The sequence below is a fragment of the Syngnathoides biaculeatus genome, chromosome 7 (genome assembly GCF_019802595.1).
Source record: "Syngnathoides biaculeatus isolate LvHL_M chromosome 7, ASM1980259v1, whole genome shotgun sequence".
Lineage (NCBI taxonomy): Eukaryota > Metazoa > Chordata > Actinopteri > Syngnathiformes > Syngnathidae > Syngnathoides > Syngnathoides biaculeatus.
The window spans coordinates 3,866,463-3,885,583 of NC_084646.1; the positions used below are offsets into that span (position 1 = coordinate 3,866,463).

Here is a 19,121-nt window from a genome sequence, read left to right on the forward strand (position 1 = left end):
ATACCGCAATATTATCTGGAATACGCGATAGAGAATCGACTTCAAACATGTTCTGTTCAGTCGCCATTTCGGAAGGTTGTAGGACATGGCAACTGTAGCTAAGGGGGCGGAGCTTAAACTGGCCAGTCGGAAAGGTCCATTGCCCTGTAATCCATCACGATAAATGTCGCTGGCACGGTAAATAATTTTTGGACACAACTGAAATCGGACAATATCCATCTGCACGAGCTTCCTGTGCCAATCAAGCGGTTCCAGTACTTTTGTCGACATAGTAGTAGCACGCTAACACATCATCGAGTTCACCCATGAGGAGAAATTGAGAGGCTGGATCAATGTTGGCCCGCGGTGATTAGCCTTAATTGAAGAAAAAGAGCCCTGGGAACAAAGAGACATGATGACCTTTTCTCCAGCTGCGCTAATAAGACACATTCACATAATTCACATCTTGCCAAGCGCCATTGTCAAAGCACATCAAAGCTATGCAAATGGATGTCACGGGGAGAAAAACAAGCCCTGCAGACGATTGACTATCCGTTGCCATGTTTATGCCAGTGAATGGCAATTTTCACTCTCCTGCCGCGTGCGTGTTGATTATTCTATCAGACAAAAGGAGGTCAGTGTGAGATGAAAAGATAGGCAGCAGTCTGCTGCTGTGGAATGCGATGGCCTGTCTCTCTCTCTCTCTCTCTCTCTCTCTCTCTCTCTCTCCTCTCTCTCTCTCTCTCTCTCTCTCTCTCCTCTCTCTCTCTCTCCTCTCTCTCTCTCTCTCTCTACACATCCTGAGTGAGTCAAATACCACTTGTCAGCAGAGGGCCTGTTTGGCCTGGCATGAGATAAGAACGGACCAACTCGACAGTTGTACGCGAGTCCTCACTTCTGCTGGACTGGATGAAGAAGACAGAAACGTACAGGTACAGCGCGGCCCCTCAGGCGGTGCTTTATCCCGGTCGAACACGACTGGAGCAGACAGTAAACAGGAGGATGATTACTAACGTTGAAGATCTGCTTGTCTTGGCGCATTCACGCAGACAACACTTAAAACGAACTTGGGCGGCTAATACGTGCTCGCGCTGCAGGTTTTGTCAGAAGGAAGCTCGCGAAGAGCCAGAATGCCACGGGCCTTGCTCGGAATTAACAATACACATGTTCATTGTCGTTTAGAGAGCTCGTGCACGTGGCGTCACCATTTTCACGGCGCCATATTGCTGGTCAAACAGAGCTGCTCGACATTGAACCGGAGAAGAATATTTACAATATCCAAGACCTGTTGTGCTGTTGGTTGTCACAACAGATGAGACAGATATTCAAAGAGATCATTCTACGGAATACCAGCTGAAAAGAGCAGAAAATATCGGTGGATTTTGGCAATTAAACATGATGGATGGTGCCCAACCAAAATACGTACACGCCTGTGTAGCGATCGCTTCATTTCAGGTAGGAATTATTCTTCTCAATCAAAAATTTCCAAAAAGTATTTATGATGCCAAGTTGGCTCATTTGAGAACAATGCGTTAAAAAAAAAAAAAAAGTTGGTCGCAGAGATTTACGGAGGTTAAGTGTGGCCGCAATTGCTTCCGTGTACGTTCCATGGAGACGACTCCGTCCTCCTGTTTTTTTTTCCAATCATAGTTAATGAATGCGAGTTTGTGTAAAACCAGGGGTCATTTATCTAAATATTGGTATTTGTATTGAATGCTACCTGAAAAGATCAATGGATTCTGGCAAAGGTTAACGGGTCACCGAACACACTTCCGTGTTCACAACCCGTCAACCCGTCACTACGTTGGATTTATTCCTGATTGAGAACAGATCCAGCAACAAAGTATTCGTATGCGTCCAGTCTTTTATACGCTTTCAAACTTTTCTGTGTAAATCTCCACGACTTACTCACCAGATCCATGTGTAGATCCACTTGTCCAAGACAAGCAAAAGCGAATTAACAGTCCAATTTCTTATCGGCGAAAACATCGATTTTGGCATTAAATACGGGTCCTCTATGCCGAGTTTATCAAATCTTTCCACATACTGTCGTTTATTTTCACCTTCTAAATGTCTGATGGTATCGGCCAAGACTCTGGGCGTTGTGCTACAAGACATATTTCTGTGTCATCTCCAACCTACTTAGCATTGAGCAATTGGGCAATATGGCGAGGTAAAAAAAAAGTCACGTGATTTTATGACGTATGTGCATGAGCTCTATATTATCCATTCATTCATTTTCCATTATGCTTTTCTTTCTAAGTTTTGCAGGTGAGCTGGAGCCTCTCCCTGTGGACTTGGGCGAGAGGCGAGGTTCACCAAGGACCGGTCGCAAGTCAATCAAAGGGCACGTCTAGACAAAAAAAAAAAAAAATTCACAGTGACACCAATTAATTAAGATTATTCAAGAAACGTAGCATGAATATTGGAGGCCAGAGAAACTATACAAGGGTGGCACAGTGGGTCAGCTGGTAAAGTGTTGGCCTCACAGAGGTCCCAGGTTCAATCCCGGCCCTCCCTGTGTGGAGTTTGCATGTTCTCCCCATGCCTGCGTGGGTTCTCTCTGGGCACTCCGGTTTCCTCCCACATCCCAAAAACATGCAAAATAATTGGACACTCTAAATTGCCCCGAGGTGTGATTGTGAGTGTGGCTGCTTGTCTCGATGTGCCCTGCGATTGGCTGGCAACCAGTTCAGGGTGTGTCACTCCTCCTGGGATAGGCTCCAGCACACCCTGCGACCCACGTGAGGATAAGCGGCAATGAAAATGGATGGAAATAGATGGAGAATCTATAGAAATCCCATACAAGCAGGAGACCATCAAAAGTAAGCACAGCAGGGCACAAGATGAGGTCCCAACTCAGAAAGGATGAAACATTTGGATAGTTATTGATAGCCCATCTTTTCGTGGCTAGCACTGAATTATGCTCGAGTCAAGCATACATAATGCTAACTTAAAAATGTGAGGAAACAACCATTCTGCTACTGACCGAGAGGAATGACGTTGACTCTGACGTAAGACAGTGTATTCTGGATCAGAATTGGATTCTGCCTCAGTGGCTAAAATAATGTGATGTGTTAGTAAAAAAAAACAAAAAAAAAAAAAAAAAACAAAAACAATGAACTTTGGAACTTCTGTGAGTTTTTGTACAACATTGGAAATGTTGGTTACAATTATTAATCAAATCCAGAGCTTCCACTGTATTTATAATGATGAGTTTGCCAGTCAATTTTGATAACCTGCCCTCCCCCTAAAACGAAAATGGTACGCTCTCGATGTGACAATAGATGGATAATTGTCAGCAGTTCCGTGTTCCTCTGGGATTTCGGCGGAAGTTGCATGCATGAAAAGGGCAGCGTGAAAAGTAGTAATATGATTAGGAGAAGCGAAGCCGCGGGGGGTGAATGTCTGGGTTGCAAGCCGTCCTCCCCTGCTGGGTCACGGGCTACAAGCAATCTCGCTGATGTCAGGAATCACGGCAGATGAAATATGGCCATTGATTATGAAAGGGGATGTGTGTCCTTGACTTAATTAGAGCATTATGTCCATATTTAGCCTGTTCTCGCAAGCATATTTATATGAAAAGCAGTTGGAAAACAAACATGTTGTATATTTGGGTTTCTTCATTTCATTTCATTCTAAACAAATTGTAATTATGTTCCCCATAGTGTTTTTTTATATTTTTTTACATTTGACTGTTTAATGCTACTGTGCAGGCCAATGCTCCAAAAATACTCCATCACATTGAATCTTGCAGGACACCTTGGATGCTTTTCGTTTTTTTTCCTCCCAAAGCAAGTGCACTTTTTCTGGCAAGTTGGCCTAATTTGATAGGTTCATCTAGTTCACTTCAAAGGTTGATGATCCCCCCCCCCCCCCCCCCACTGCCTTGCCAAATGAACAAAGTAAGGAGATTTGGTCGGAGCAGAGAGTGACATTAAAAACGAACATCTCTGATGAGATTTACTGACACAATTCATTTAATGTGCTAAATGTGTGATTTTCGGTTTCAAGGCAGGCGCACAAGATTCTTGTGCCAGGAGCAGAGTTGTACATCGATATTGGAACGCCCCAATGGGGATAATACTGTATGATTAAAATTCATAGAAAATATCAGCAGGTGGTCTGAGGCAGCAAAAGCAATTAGTCAGCTGTCAATTCTCTAGAGCTACAAGGGACATTAATTCTGAGTCTTTTTTTAGATATGAGCTGTAATTGGGACAAGTTTTTGCTTTGACTTGCGAGCAAAAACTTGTAGATACGAAGGCTGCATGGTGACTGTTAACTCATTTCACAACAAGCAGCAGTTTAGCAAACTATTTCATGTCATACCCAATTAAAGATTGTCAAATGAAACTGAAAAACAAATATTTATGTAAAACAGCCACACAACTTTGCCTTGAAGCCTGCTAGCTTGATGCTAACACAAAATAATGTTCAAGTCCATGGAAGGGTAATGCAGAGCATTGGTGTCACAGTGTTGTAACCTTTTAAGCAACTGATATTTGAATACTTAGAGTGAAGCAACACATGTAGACAGACAATGTAACAGTCACATGAATTTTTTTTTTATCCTCAGCAAATAAAAACTAATATCAATGGACCGAGATAGTCTCTCTCGCTGTATATCTCTATTATACTGCTGTCAGGTGACAAAGACAGAAGAAGGAGCAGTGCATTGTCCGTTGAATTGAAGCAGAAAATGTGCCATTTTTTTAACATTTTTTTAATTACTGTAAATTTTTATAACCTACGATATCATACAGTGCTGTTTTTTTAATTATCAAATAAACTACAAATATGTTTTTTGTTTTTTTTTACTGGAATGGATAAATGACATTTCATTCATTAAATAAAAGTTTTTTTTGAGTTGCGGGCGTGGCTACAGACCTCGGGGCACCGCTTTCTATTTACAAGATGGCCTACTTAAAAGGTTTCCCTTAAGGTACACTCAACAATTGAACAACACCCCGGAAAACACGGAGTTCAATGGAAGCTTAAATTCCGATCAAGCGAATACGTAGGTAAAAATATGACTGTTTGCTGTTAATAAGTGTAGTTTTACTATTGATCAAAGACCGTATTGATCTTGAAAGAATGTCTACATTCTGCAATTTTCCAACCCGGCTGCACTGACTTCTGCGGGCTGAGAGCTGTAAACGTCCGCATCTCCGACCACACCCAACACAAGATGCATGTGGACAGCTGCGGTTCCCTTTAAATATGCCCTGACGTTATAATACCGCCTACGTGACGCATTTCAGTTCAGATCACGTCGATGCATCTGCCACATCTAGCTGTGTAATAAATAAAAATACTTTTAGTGCGAGTGTATTTCTCCCGAATATGCAGCATGGACGCTTTCTTGCAACAGTTCTGGGATGTATTAGATTCAGTTCAGACGCTGACGGAGTGGCTGGGTTCAATACTTGGCCGCTCTTGACAAAGGAGGAGTGGTCAGTGTTGTGCAGCCCCCTCTGCTCGTCTCAAGAAAGGAACGTTGGGAACAGAATGTTAAAAGACAAGCAAGAAGCTGTTGTTGGCCCGTTATCTCGAATTTCCTTTATGGGGGACAAAATAAGGCTGTAAGGTACAGCAGCTTTTACATCCAATAATGTAGCGAATGATTCCTGAGAGAGGATTCAACAGCGAAAGGACAAAAAAGTTTAACCTAACAGGGCAGGCTTTACATTTAAGGGATTTTCCCATCGTGTGTGTGTGCAGAGGATGGGGGGGTTATTTATTGAACAAATTTATCCAGTCATATATTTTATACGGCGGCACGGTGGGCTCAGCTGGAAAGCGTTGGCCTCGCAGTTCTGAGGTCCCGGATTCAATCGCGGATCCGTCTGTGTGGAGTGTGCATGTTCTCCCCCGTTCCTGTGTGGGTTTTCTCCGAGCACTCCGGTTTCCTCCCACTTCCCACAAACAAGCAACATTAATTGGACCCTCTAAAATTGCCCCTAGGTGTGATTGCGAGTGCGGCTGTTTGTCTCCGTGTGCAACCGGCAACCAGTTCAGGGTGTACCCCACCTCCTGCCCGCTGACAGCTGGGATAGGCTCCAGCACTCCCCGCGACCCTTGTGAGGATAAGCGGCTAAGAAAATAGATGGATATATTTTATACACCACTCGTCCTTATTTGTGCACGTGAGCTATCCCAGTTGACTTTTGAGCGAGAGGCAGGACACACCCTGGACTGCTATTGAACAATATTGTCTGGATAATTACAATTCATGTTGATGTGAAACTGGAGTTTAAAACAAGATAAACACAGAGGAGGAGGATATGTGGCACGCACACAAACATTTTAACATTCAGGATTGTCAAAAACCTGTTTTTAAATAGTGACTTCATTTATTAAGAAAAAACTATTGAGGTACCTAGCTCCGTCATTGATAATTACTTCCTTGTTAAATCATAAATAAGTTGTGGCTAACCCCAATTTTTGGTTAATTTTCGCTGATCACACCAAAGCTTGATTATCCCAAGACCTGTTCAATAAAGAGATCACTTGGAGAATGTCAGGACAAAATCAAGTCAGAGTAAAGATCTAAAAAAGCTGCAAAAAATGGGCAATCCACAGAAATTCCACTAAAGTCGAGAGATGAAGTAATTCAAACTAATTTAAAAGGGCTACAAAAGCTATTTTTAAAGAACTGGGATTTCAGTGAACCATTACAGAGATTCATTATCCTCCCAAGGAGAAAACAAGGAACAGTGGTGAACCTTCCCAAGAGTGGCCGGCCTACAAATAATAACCGCAAGAGAACAGCAATGACTCACCCAGGAGGCCACAAAGGAACTCAGAACAAGGTCTAAAGAACTGCAGGCTTTCTTTGCCTCAGTTAAGGTCAGTCTTCATGACAGAAAATACGGAAGAAAGTGGGCAAAAAGTGATATCCATGGCAGAATTTCAGTTCAAACCACTGCTGACGAAAAATCACCATTTTTTGCTCATCTTGTTTTTGTGGGGATAAAAAAAACAAACAAACATCTGAATGATTCCCAAGACTTTTGGAAGATTGATGAGATGAAAGTTGGGCTTTTTGGAAGGGGTGCGTCTCGTTACATCTGGCGTAAATGTAGCACAGCGTTTCAGAAAAAAAAAAAAAAAAAAAAAGATTACACCAAGAGTGAAATATGCCGCTGGTAGTATGACGGGTCTTGAGCTGCCTTTCTCCTTCGGGGCCTGGAAAACTTGCTGTGATTGATGCAACCATGAAATCTGCTCTTTAACAGAAAATCCTGAAGGAGAATGTTCAGCCATCAGTTTGTGACCTCGAGCTGAAGTGCACTTGTTTTCTTCAGGAGGATAATAATCCAAAACGCACGAGCAAGTCGATTTCTGAATAGCTCAAAACATACAAAATGAAGGTTTTAAAGAGTCCTAGTCAAAGTCCTGACTTGAAGGCAACTTAAAAATTCAGTGGCCTGACCTTGAAAAGGCCCTTCGTGCTGGAACCCCCCCCCCCATGCATATGTATATGTATAAACGATGAAGAAAATGAGTATTTGAACACCCTGCTATATTTCAAGTTCTCCCACTTAGAAATCATGGAGGAGTCTGAAATCTTCATCATAGGTACGTGTCCACTGTGAGAGAGATAATCTAGAAAGAAAATTCCAGAAATCACAATATATGATTTTTTAACGATTTATTTGTGTGATACGGCTGCAAATAAGTATTTGAACACCTGTCTATCAGCTAGAATTCTGATCCTGAAAGACCTGTTAGTCCGCCTTTAAAAGTCAACCTCCACTCCATGTATTATCCTGATTCAGATGCACCTGTGTGAGGTCGTTAGCTGCATAAAGACACCTGTCCACCCCATACATTCAGTAAGACTCAAACATGTAACATGGCCAAGACCAAAGAGCTGTCCAGAGACACCAGAGGCAAAATTGTACATTGTGGAGCCCCATGCAAGATATCACCGCGTGGGGTCTCAATGATCCTTAGAAAGGTGAGGAATCAGCCCAGGACTACACCACAGGACTTGGTCAATGACCTGAAAAGAGCTGGGACCACCGTTTCCAAGGTGACTTGGTAATACACTAAGACTTCATGGCGTCAATGACCCAAAACACACAGCCAGGAAAACCAAGGAGTGGCTCCGTAAGAAGCATATCTAGGTTCTGACGTGGCCTAGCCAGTTTCCAGACCTAAACCCAATAGAAAATCTTTGGAGGGAGCTGAAACTCCATGTTTCTCAACGGCAGCACAGAAACCTGTCTGATCTAGAGATCATCTGGGTGGAGAAGTGGGCCAAAATCCCTCTTGCAGTGTGTGCAAACCTGGTGAACAACTACAGGAAACGTTTGACCTATGTAATTGCAAACAAAGGCGACTCTGCCAAATACTTATTTGCAGCTGTATCACACAAATAACTCATTAAAAAAAAACATACATTGTGATTTCTGGATTTTTCTTCTCAGATTATCTCTCTCACAGTGGGTATGCACCTCCGATGACAATTTCAGACCCCTCCATGATTTCTACGCGGGAGAACTTGCAATTTATCTGGGTGTTCAAATACTTATTTTCTTCACTATATAACTAAACAATAAACTCACTAACCAACCCAACAATATTTAGAAATAGCTATGTGAAGCACTTTGCACGTCCTCTCCGTTTCTAAGCAAAAAATAGACTATGCACAGCACACATGTGGCCACTCACAGGGCAGAACCATCAACGCATATAACCTCCGAATCACATACATCGGATGCATATTTCCCTGATTAAAAGTCAAAGCCTCGTTGCATCGCACCCGCGTCCGCATACATTTTTCCCGCTGCATCTGTTTAACCTCCCGTCGGTCCGAGGCTCCTTCAAAAACAAGCCCGCTGAAGGCGGCGCCTCATTAGAAATGCACGAGGCGGAGGCTGAACTGATGAGATTCTCCTGAAATTGGTTCCCGATTTAATCAGATGGGCACCTTGTAGAAATAGAAAGCACTCATGCAAATTTAAACTGCCTTCCACCGGGTTAAAGCCGGCGCTGCATTTGTTCCCCCTGTTGTCTATGTGCTTCCCCCCCCCCCCCCCCCCCCACCCCACCACTTGCAGACTTTGAATTGAACACACACACACACACACACACACACACACACACACAACACACACACACACTCACAGCGATTATCACCTGAGGTACGTATGCCTGCTTGTGGCTGTTCCCACAGGGAAGCAGGCTGTACAGCTTCCCCGCTCTCATTTTTCATTGTCTGCTTATGATGCCCCATGTGTGCGCTGACTTTCATTTAACCCTTCGCGACACGTGCACACGGTCACGCACGCATGAACCCTTCGCAGCCACATCATCACCTAACAAAGTGCTTTATTTACAACCAGAATCCTCTTTTTTCTTCTATTTAATCCCTCTGAGTTTTTATTAATATGATGATGTACACTTTTTCACAATTTTTTTAAAAGGCTATTCATCAAAATGGATCTTCATTTTTATTGTGAATGTTACAATTACAATAAAAAACAGTATTACAGCAGTCACACAGCAAGGCTGTTCTGACATTTTACACACTGATGCTATACTAATAATATATTATTAGATAATCACATGCATCATTTGGGTCAATATTTTTACTACAACGACAAATAAGAGCACCTATAGGCCTGGCAGGGTGTGAGGGTGTGTCGTTGCTCAAGGACACTAAAGGACACTACAAGAGGCAATCAGGTTCCTTCTATTTAAAGGTCATCTTACGTGTCGGCACGGAATTGCCATTCACATATCAAAAACAAACAAAATGCCAGGCTTATCGTGTCTCGTCACAAGCTACGGCGGTAAAATATTCAGTTTGTGTAGAACCTGGCTTTGGTTAACTGAGGTGGTTTCCATCCTAGACTTCATCTATTTTTGATGAATGAAAGATTATGAAAATAACGTGGCGGCATGGATCAGAAGTGGTTAGTGTGTTTCCTCTCCATCCATCCATCCATCCATCCATCCATCCATCCATCCTCTACCCCTTCTCCGGGTCGGGTTGCAGGAGAAATAGGTTCAGCAGGGATACCCAGATTTCCCTTTCCCCAGCCACTTCTTCCAGGTCTCCCGGAGGGATCCCGAGGCGTTCCCAAGCCAGCCGAGAGACAGAGTCTCTCCAGCGTGTCCTGGGTCGTCCTTGGGGTCTCTTTCTGGTGGGACATGCCCGGAACACCTCACCAGGGAGGCGTCTGGGAGGCATCCGGATCAGATACCCCAGCCACCTTATCTGGCTCCCCTCAATGCAGAGGAGCAGCTGACACTGAACCCCTCCCGGATGACTGAGCTTCTCACCCTATCTCTAAGGGAGAGCCCGGACACCCTGCGGAGAAAACTCATTTCAGCCGCTTGTATCCGGGATCTTGTTCTTTCGGTCACGACCCACAGCTCGTGCCCATAGGTGAGGGCAGGAACGTAGATCGACTGGTAAATCGAGAGTTTCACCTGTTTCCCTCTCAGTTATGGGATTTCAGAATCAGAATCACCTTTACTGCCCAAGTATGTAAGAAACACACGACAAATTTGTCTCCGGTAGTTGGAGCCGCCCTAGTACGACATACATGTTGAATATGAGAAACAGTAGACAAACTTTTTTTGTTTTAAACTCACAGTTGTTCAAATGATAGAGTGTTCTAGCATTTAGAGGGATTACAATGCCCATGAGAGCGATAGTCCAGTGCAATGACCGTTGTGCAAAGGGTGTCAAGTCTTCAATGAGTGGATGCAGTTTAAAGTGATGGTCAATCGTAAATAATTTTAATTTGCCCTGCAGGATGTGACAACAAACTTGAGGCAGAAAATTGGCAGCATATTGCAGTGGAATTGTAAATTAGCTGTTTGAGAATTTAATTGCAAGAGGGAAGAAGGTGTTAGAATGCCTGCTAGTTTTGGTTTGCATTCTCCAGTAGCGCCTACCCAAGGGAAGGAGCTGGAAGATCTGGTGGCCAGGATGTCCGACTGTCTTCATTTCAAACCTGAGCTTTAAAAGGAAGCACTTTTTGTCCTAAAAATAGCTGCAATAATCCCCTAAAATAATGACCCCGGTTGAGTGCCGCAGTGTCTATAGCGAGACAAACGACATCTATTGCCGCTCAGCGCTTTTAATAAGCTTGTGATAATTAACGCCACACTCCGCTGGCCAAACAAACGTCTTTGTCAAGGTGTTCAGTGCTGTACAAGCGTTTCTCCTGTTCTCCAAGACATGATAACAAGCATCTTTAACTGAGTTCTTTGTGCATTGTGGAGGAATTTTAGACTTTAGCCCTTTCCCGGACCCTCAACCTGACCCTGAGAATCATCAGATGTAGTTGGTGGACATTTCCATCCGCCTTTACGTGAACAAGCTTGTGGAATTGCAGTCGGGATAGATTAAGTTTGTCTTCTTCCTCTGTGGGTGTTCTTATCTAGGACTACACTTAATTACCAGCTTTAATTTTACATCTTCTAAAATGACCCCTCGCGACAGCGACACGAGGCCATTTTAATTAAATGAACGCGTCACTTATCGCGAGGGATCGCAACAGTAACGCGGCGAAGGATGCGGCCGCTGACCGAGTTTCTGGCGGCTCGGGATGGGGATGGGCCACACGCTGAGGAAGGCAGAGTCGATGCTATCTAAGTGTTGTATGTGGTGGGGCTGGAGAGATGTAGAAGATTGCGAACAGGCCCATTAGCGATAGCAGACATGTTCACTTATTCACATGTAATCGGATGAGCTTCATAACGCCGCTATGCGTTTCTTACTGTTGAGGTCAAAGAAAACGTAAGGCCTCAGGCGGGATAGAAGTCGCGAGAAGACCGGGAAGACAAAACAGGTGCAATAAAAACCGAAAATAGTCTAGCGTTATTCCCGAAGTTGGCGGCGACGGCAAACTGGTTTATGATAGTTACGTAACAATATTTTTAGAGCATGCAGAGGGTTGCTGTGCGGTGCTGTCTGACCACATTTAATGGGGGAAGTGTCAGAGAAGCCATTATAGCAGCAGGAGAATGCACAGTCCCATTACATATGGCTGCTGGCTGCTAATGTGTATTAGCAGGACACAGAGGGAACAAGGTGAGGAAAAGTGATTTTGCAGTAGATGGGTAAGTAGGACAATGGTGGGAGGGAGGGAGTGTGTCACATGGAGGGACGGGCAGGGACGGACACTGAAGGCCAACCCATTTTTGTACGCGAGTGAAGTCACAATGGGCAGAAGACAGCACGGTTACGCCCACTACATGGCAGAGATACAAAGGAAAATAACACAAGAGAAAAGTGTTGAAGGTAATATGATATGATCGTAAACAATAATACACATAAATCTCGTCACTTTTAGCCTGGTGATTCCTGCCCAAACAGCCAAGGCCCAGTATGGGAGAATCTGCTTTCTGTATCGAGTGATTTTTTTTCTGTAGCACATTATTTCAAATCGAAATGGCTTAATGGTTTGAAAATGTAAAGGACGGAATTTGAAGAAAAACTATTAAATATAAAGTAGCAGTCAAAGAATCGTGCTGAATCAACGGGAGGATGACATTCTGTCAGGCGTTCCCAAACAAGAAATTAGCGCAACGAGAAATGCGATGTCACTCATCAATAATGCGCGACATGCCCTAAATTGTACGTTCAATGAGGATTCCTCGAGAGAAAACAAAGCAATCTAAATGATCAAAAACAAGACAGCTGGCGTGCCTCAAAACAACCAGTTAAACGGGGTGACAGACAGTATTTTCCACTGCTTAATAATTTAGCGAGGATTGAGGGCTGCTCTTTGCAAGCAAACCAGTCAGCTTGTTGTGTTTGTGCTTGTCAGCTGCAATTTCCAAACAGTGTTTTTTTTTTCCTAGCAGAGGGGGCACCTTGCCCAGCCAAGGAATCCCAAATGTCCTAAAAAAAAAAAAAAAAAAAAAAAATACAGACGAGCGCATCTTACTGCCAAAACACATTAGCTCTCGTTCTTTATTTAAGCCTTTGTAAGACAGATCTGTGTGCCTTCGCTCAAACAAGCGCAGCTCGTTCGCCAAGTTTTGCCTCTCGAGGAGACTCCTCCACTTGGTCTTTGACAGCCCCTCTTGAACCCTGGAGAACCCTGGTGATAAAGTGGATTGATGAGTGGGCAATCGCTGTCTGCCAGCTGCTGCTTTGGCCGGGGAAGCTGGCATGTTGCCAGAGTGAGTGAAGACTTCAAATCGACAAAAAAATATATGCCCGTGGTTACCAGACCGACGGTGGTTTTGAACATTTAAAATGACTGAAGCGGTGCCACCGAACCGCATTTGCATCCATTTAAGTGAGGTGAAAGTTGTTGATGAAAACTGCTGAAACTGTGCAACAAAATGTAATTTGTCTCAAATTAGTGGCATTCACAGGCTTACGGCCGTGCTACCCTGAGAACGCTCGATCTCGTCAGATCCTGGAAGCTTAGCGGGTTTGCCCCGGTTAGTACTTGGATGGGAGACCGCCTGGGAATACCAGGTGCTGTAAGCTTCTCTTCTTCTTCTTCTTTTCCTTTCGGCTTGTCCCGATTAGGGGTCTTCACATCGTGTCATCTTTTTCCATCTAAGCCTATCTCGTGCATCTTCCTCTGTAACACCCAAAGTCTTCATGTCCTCCCTCACAACATCCATCCACCTTTTCTTTGGTCTTCCTCTTGCTCGTTTGCCTGGCAGCTCCATCCTCAGCACCCTTCTACCAATACTCTACACTCTCTCGCCTCTGGACATGTCCAAACCTTCAAAGTCTGCACTCTCGAACCTTGTCTCCAAAACATCCAACTTTGGCTGTCACTCGAATGAGCTCATTTCTAATCCGATCCAACCTGCTCACTCCAAGCGAGAACCTCAACATCTTCATTTCTGCTACCTCCAGTTCTGCTTCCTGTTGTTTCTTCAGTGCCATTGTCGCTAATCCGTACATCATGGCCGGCCTCAGCACTGTTTTATAAACGTTGCCCTTCATCCTAGTGGAGACTCTTCTGTCACATAAAACACCAGACACCTTCCGCCAACTGTTCCACCCTGCTTGGACCAAGTTCTTCACTTCCTTACCACACTCACCATTGCTCTGGATTAACTAACGCCAGCAAATCTAATTTGGCAAATCTCAACCCGTTTCTTCACTGGGGTCATACAAAATGAGAAACAGAGTACCTCACAAGCTTGCCACCCACCAAGCAATGTGTCTGGAAGCGGTGTGCTGGGTTCTGCCTCCAGTTTTCATGATTGGGCCAGACGTCGGATTCTGCGATTCCACGGCAGTAAGGCCCAGATGGCCCGTTTACGTATATACAGTGGGGCAAAAAAAGTCCCTCTCAGTACACTGTATGGGCGGCACGGTGGATCAGATGGTAAAGCGCTGCCCTCACAGTTCTGAGGACCCGGGTTCAATCCCGGCCCCGCCTGTGTGGAGTTTCCATGTTCTCCCCGTTCATGCCTGGGTTTTCTCTGGTCACTCCGGTTTCCTCCGACATCCCACGCAACAGTGGTTGGACACTCGAGATTGGCCCTGGGTGTGATTGTGAGTGTGACTGTTTATCTCTGTGTGCCCTGCGATTGGCTGGCGACCAATCCGGGGTGTACCCCTCCTGCTCGTTGACAGCTGGGATAGGCTCCAGCACTCCTTGTGAGGATAAGGGGCAAAGAAAATGGATGGATGGATAGTTTTTATGTTTCGGTCATGTTATTACTTATCTCCAGATATAGCGGGACCTCAAAATGTATTAGTTCCAGAAGTCGTTTTGTAATGAGAATTTTTTTCCCAAGTGGAAGCGCTTTTTACATGTCAATAGCCTAATCCGTTCCAAGAAACAGGATGTTTACGTTCGGTGGAATTTGGGGGCTGCCAATCCAGCGCCTATTTTTCCTTTCATACACTGTATTCAACAAGTTGATGGTTAACTATTTTTTCCTAATAGGAGGCCAATACAAACATATTTGTTCAACACTGATCGTGTTCATTTGTTAAGGGGATATTGGTCACACAACATGCTTCCAATATCTCAACATTATTAAATGCGTAGACAATCTGCAATGTTGTTGTTAATCACCAAGAAATCAGTCGATACACATGATTTGCTGGGCCAGATATGGCCCCAGGACCTTGCGTTTGATACATGTAACTATGATATTTAACTTTTCTCTACATTGTTATTGAAGTGAATCACTACAGTATATATATACTACATGATACAAACACTCAGCAAACCAATTGTTGCTCTGCTTTTCTCACATCTATTTAATTACTTGACCACACACCTACAGATATGTAATAATAAATACTGAAAAGGTTTAGGATCAGGAGGAAACATCCCTCTTAAGACAACCCACACCACAAGATAATCACTCAGTATAATCTTGACATCTGATAATCAGGCTTTGCTGACATTTGACTGTAAGAGAGGGAAAATGCTAAAATTTGGCTAGCAGTTGGTATGAGTGAAGCACGATTGTGAGCTGTGAAAAGAAGATACAGTTGGGAAGAGAATCCAAAGTTGACCAGCATCTGAAGACCTCAAATGGTACAGATTCCACTATCTATACAAACGCAATGAATTTTTTTTTTTTACACAATTATGTACACGCTTATTATCAAGAGTTCCGATTTACATTGTTGCATTGATAATTATACTGCATCATAAAATATGTGGGCGTTTTAAGTCTTTTTAAGAGTGTTTTGACATCCGGTGACCCTTTGAGTCCATTAATCTGCTATTTCAAATGCGTTCCAGGATAATGGTTTTCCCGTCCCACCAGTACACTCTCTCTAAAAAGCTATCCCAACATTTTCAAGCAGGGCTGATTTGCTCCCCCACTTAAATGTGTTATAATGGTCTCCGCAATCGGTGGAGAGGCAACCCTGGGGATGTGACACGACCTCGGAAAAGATGGAAAGAGGTCTTTTGCGCAAAGCCCCTCTGGAGTCGTCAAAGGCTGGTGTGTTTCGTGCATCACAAAGAATAAGTCCAACATTAAGAAAACACAGGAAATTGCAATTTTGACAAACTCACTGCATCAAACACAGTATTATTCCTTCTTCTTTTCCTTTCGGCTTGTCCCGTTAGGGGTCGCCACACCGTGTCATCTCTTTCCATCGAAGAATATCTCGTGCATCTTCCTCTCTAACACCCACTGTCCACATGTCCTCCCTCACAATATCCATCGACCTTTTCTTTTGTCTTCCTCTCGCTCTTTTGCCTGGCAGCTCCATCCTCAGCACCCTTCTACCAATATACTCACTCTCTCGCATCTGGACATGTCCAAACCATCGAAGTCTGCTCTCTCGAACCTGGTTGTCCCTCTAATGAGCTCATTTCTAATCCTATCCATCTGGCTCACTTCTAGAGAGAACCTCAACATCTTCATTTCTGCCACCTCCAGTTCAGCTTCCTGTTGTTTCTTTAGTGCCACCGTCTCTAATCCGTACATCATGGCCGCCCTCACCACTGTTTTATCAACTTTGCCCTTCATCCTAGCAGAGACTCCTCTATCACATAACACACCAGACACCTTCCGCCAGCTGTTCCAACCTGCTTGGACCCGTTTCTTCACTTCCTTCCCACACTCACCATTGCTCTGGATTGTTGACCCCAAGTCACAGAGTATTATTCCATGGCCGCCTATTCTCTTGCACAATGACCATCAGCAGTTCCCTGTGCCTTCACTTAAGCAATGTTGCCGTTTTTACTTCCCTTTCCGTCAGAAGGAACAAAGAAACAACAACGACCTTAATGATCCTGCCGCTTCAGCATGAACTGCGCGGGTATCCGCGCAGGTGCGCCGATTGGAAGGTGTACACCTGCGCCTCATGCAGCCTGGTCATGCTATGGATTTATATGACCGCGATGACAACTGGCCGGCGCCAGTTCGTAATGATCTTCGTGTCCCATTCGTGTGCTCCGGTATCCCGGATCGAACCTGTGTGTACCGACCTTCGTCCATTCTCCGACCAACCTTGTAAGCCTGACTCCTTTGATACTTCTGCCTGCGTTGATTGTTCTCCCGTGTACCGACTCCTGCCTGTCCGCTCATCTGCTCTCTTCGTCCGTCGTCCCAACTACCGCTGCTGCACCGGACTGCCTGCTCGATCCCCGACCTCTGCATATAATAAACGTGTCTCTTCTTGAACTACCTTGCATCTTCCGAGTTCCTGTATTTGGGTCCTACTCTCGTTTCCGATGGGACGTGACAAGACCATGGAACAGGCGAGAACAAACGGACCTGTATACCGGCGTAGATGATATGTAGAACCAAGGGGCACACCGACTGCGTCATCCCAACATTTGGCGAAAACAGAGACCAATCACAAGAGATGATCTCCGCAGCAACAATATCTGCCATATGCGTGTCAAGTGATGCAGAAGAAGGGCTACGCGGGCCAATGTGTCAGTCACATGATGCAATGCAGCCATTAACAGCCTTGCAAGTGTAAAGAGGCCTTTAGGGTCTACTTAGTTTTGTGGCAGATGGGAAACAGAAGGGAACTCTTTCACTGCTCATCCAACCCGAGTAAAAGAAAAAAAAAAAAAAACAACATTCGCAATAAATAGAACTCATCACATTACATACTTATATGTATCTTTTTACCAGCACAAGTAAGGAGTGTGTTACTGTTCTGATTGATTAGCATGAGGTGAGATTAACCACCGACATGAATGCCGCTCTCTGCTTGGTGATCATTTATGTCATCAACTTGTTGATCTTAACTCCATCACAGTTTTGTTTTTTTTTTCTTCCAGGGCTGACATTCGTGGCCCTCAAACGGAGAGAGGGAGCTTTGTGGCTGTTTGCATCGATATGACAGCTGATAGTTGAAGAAGTGGAACACACATGAGTAGATTGGACGGCATTGTTCGCTAAATGACAAGATCTGTCTTCCTCTTCGCCTCCTTAATTATCCTCCCCGTTTATAATTACACGTGTGAAGGTCCCGAGGACAATCGCTGTTGTGTTGTGCTGTCTGCTCGCTCGAGTCAGATGAGATAGGCAGCGAGATACTGCAGAGGCCGACACCGCTTGTTAATGAAGGTTATACTGCCTGTTGTCCAATATCGCGGCGTTCATTATGCGCGCCATTCAAACAATGCGCTTCGGTAACAGTACTAATGTGCGGGTTTGTTACGTGGTGTCAAAAAGGAAAGACTTGGACTGAAACTACAAGACAAGATGAAAATAAATGCATTTAAAAAAATAAGGTGTCAAAACGGTTAAATTATTCCGCATTGTAAGGTGCTTAGAGGTGGTATCATTTTTTTCTTTTTTTCACGACTATGATTATTCTTGTTTTCCCTTTAAGATTTTTTTTGCTCACTTATGGGTATGAATTTGGTTGAGGATGACCTACTAGATTAAATAATTGGAGATGAGAGAAACCCACCGATTCTGTCATTTATAAAGGTGTTATTATCCCACAGTTAATGAATGCAAATTAAATATTTTTCTCCCTTTTTTCTTTTTTATTTTCAATCTTTCTTTCTTTCTCTGTTTGTATATAAAAATGTGGGGGAAAAAATATATATTCTGCATCATCACCAAGAAATACAAGAAAGTATGCCTCATTTGACATAGATAGGCCATTACCTTTCTTGGTCAAACTTTTTTTGTTTTTTTAACTTTCCTTCCTAACCCGAGTGAACAAAAATAACTTTTTGTTTCTTTCAAAAAGTCACTGATGGTGTAGTGGTGCACATGCCTGACTTTGGTGCTGGCAGCGTGGGATCGATTCCTGCTCACTGATCGTGTCGATATCTGCCCTGCAAATGACTGGCGACCCGAAGCTTAGCTGGGATAGGCCCGTAACCCTTGTGAGGATAAGCAGCTTGGATAATGGATGGATGGATATTTCTTTCAGTTAGACAATAAGAGGGAAAATAAAGTACATCCTTGGAACACCAAAATATAACCACATATAACACACGTGAGCAGATCATTTGGGATGGCTGAGCTATGACTTTTATTTCATACTACTTTTGTACTTTATTTCATAAAGACTGAACTCGGCTCAGGCAATGATGTCAGAGCATTCTGAAAGATGGGAGCACTTACTAACAATCCAATCAGTTATTTACTTCCCAATTGTACAGCAGCCCGTGCCAAATCCACACCGTTAGCCAGAAGGAGATGTGAGCAAACAACAGGAATTGGCGAACGAGGGCCTGCGG

General features: G+C 44.0%; 1 protein-coding gene and 1 pseudogene across 3 annotated transcripts in view; one reads left to right on the forward strand and one right to left on the reverse strand.

Moving 5' to 3' along the window:
• The window catches only part of LOC133503111 (BEN domain-containing protein 5-like), a 278,787-nt gene that overhangs the window by 115,674 nt on the left and 143,992 nt on the right, over nt 1-19,121 (reverse strand). The window lies entirely within an intron of this gene.
• Nucleotides 13,336-13,453, forward strand: LOC133504190 (5S ribosomal RNA; annotated as a pseudogene).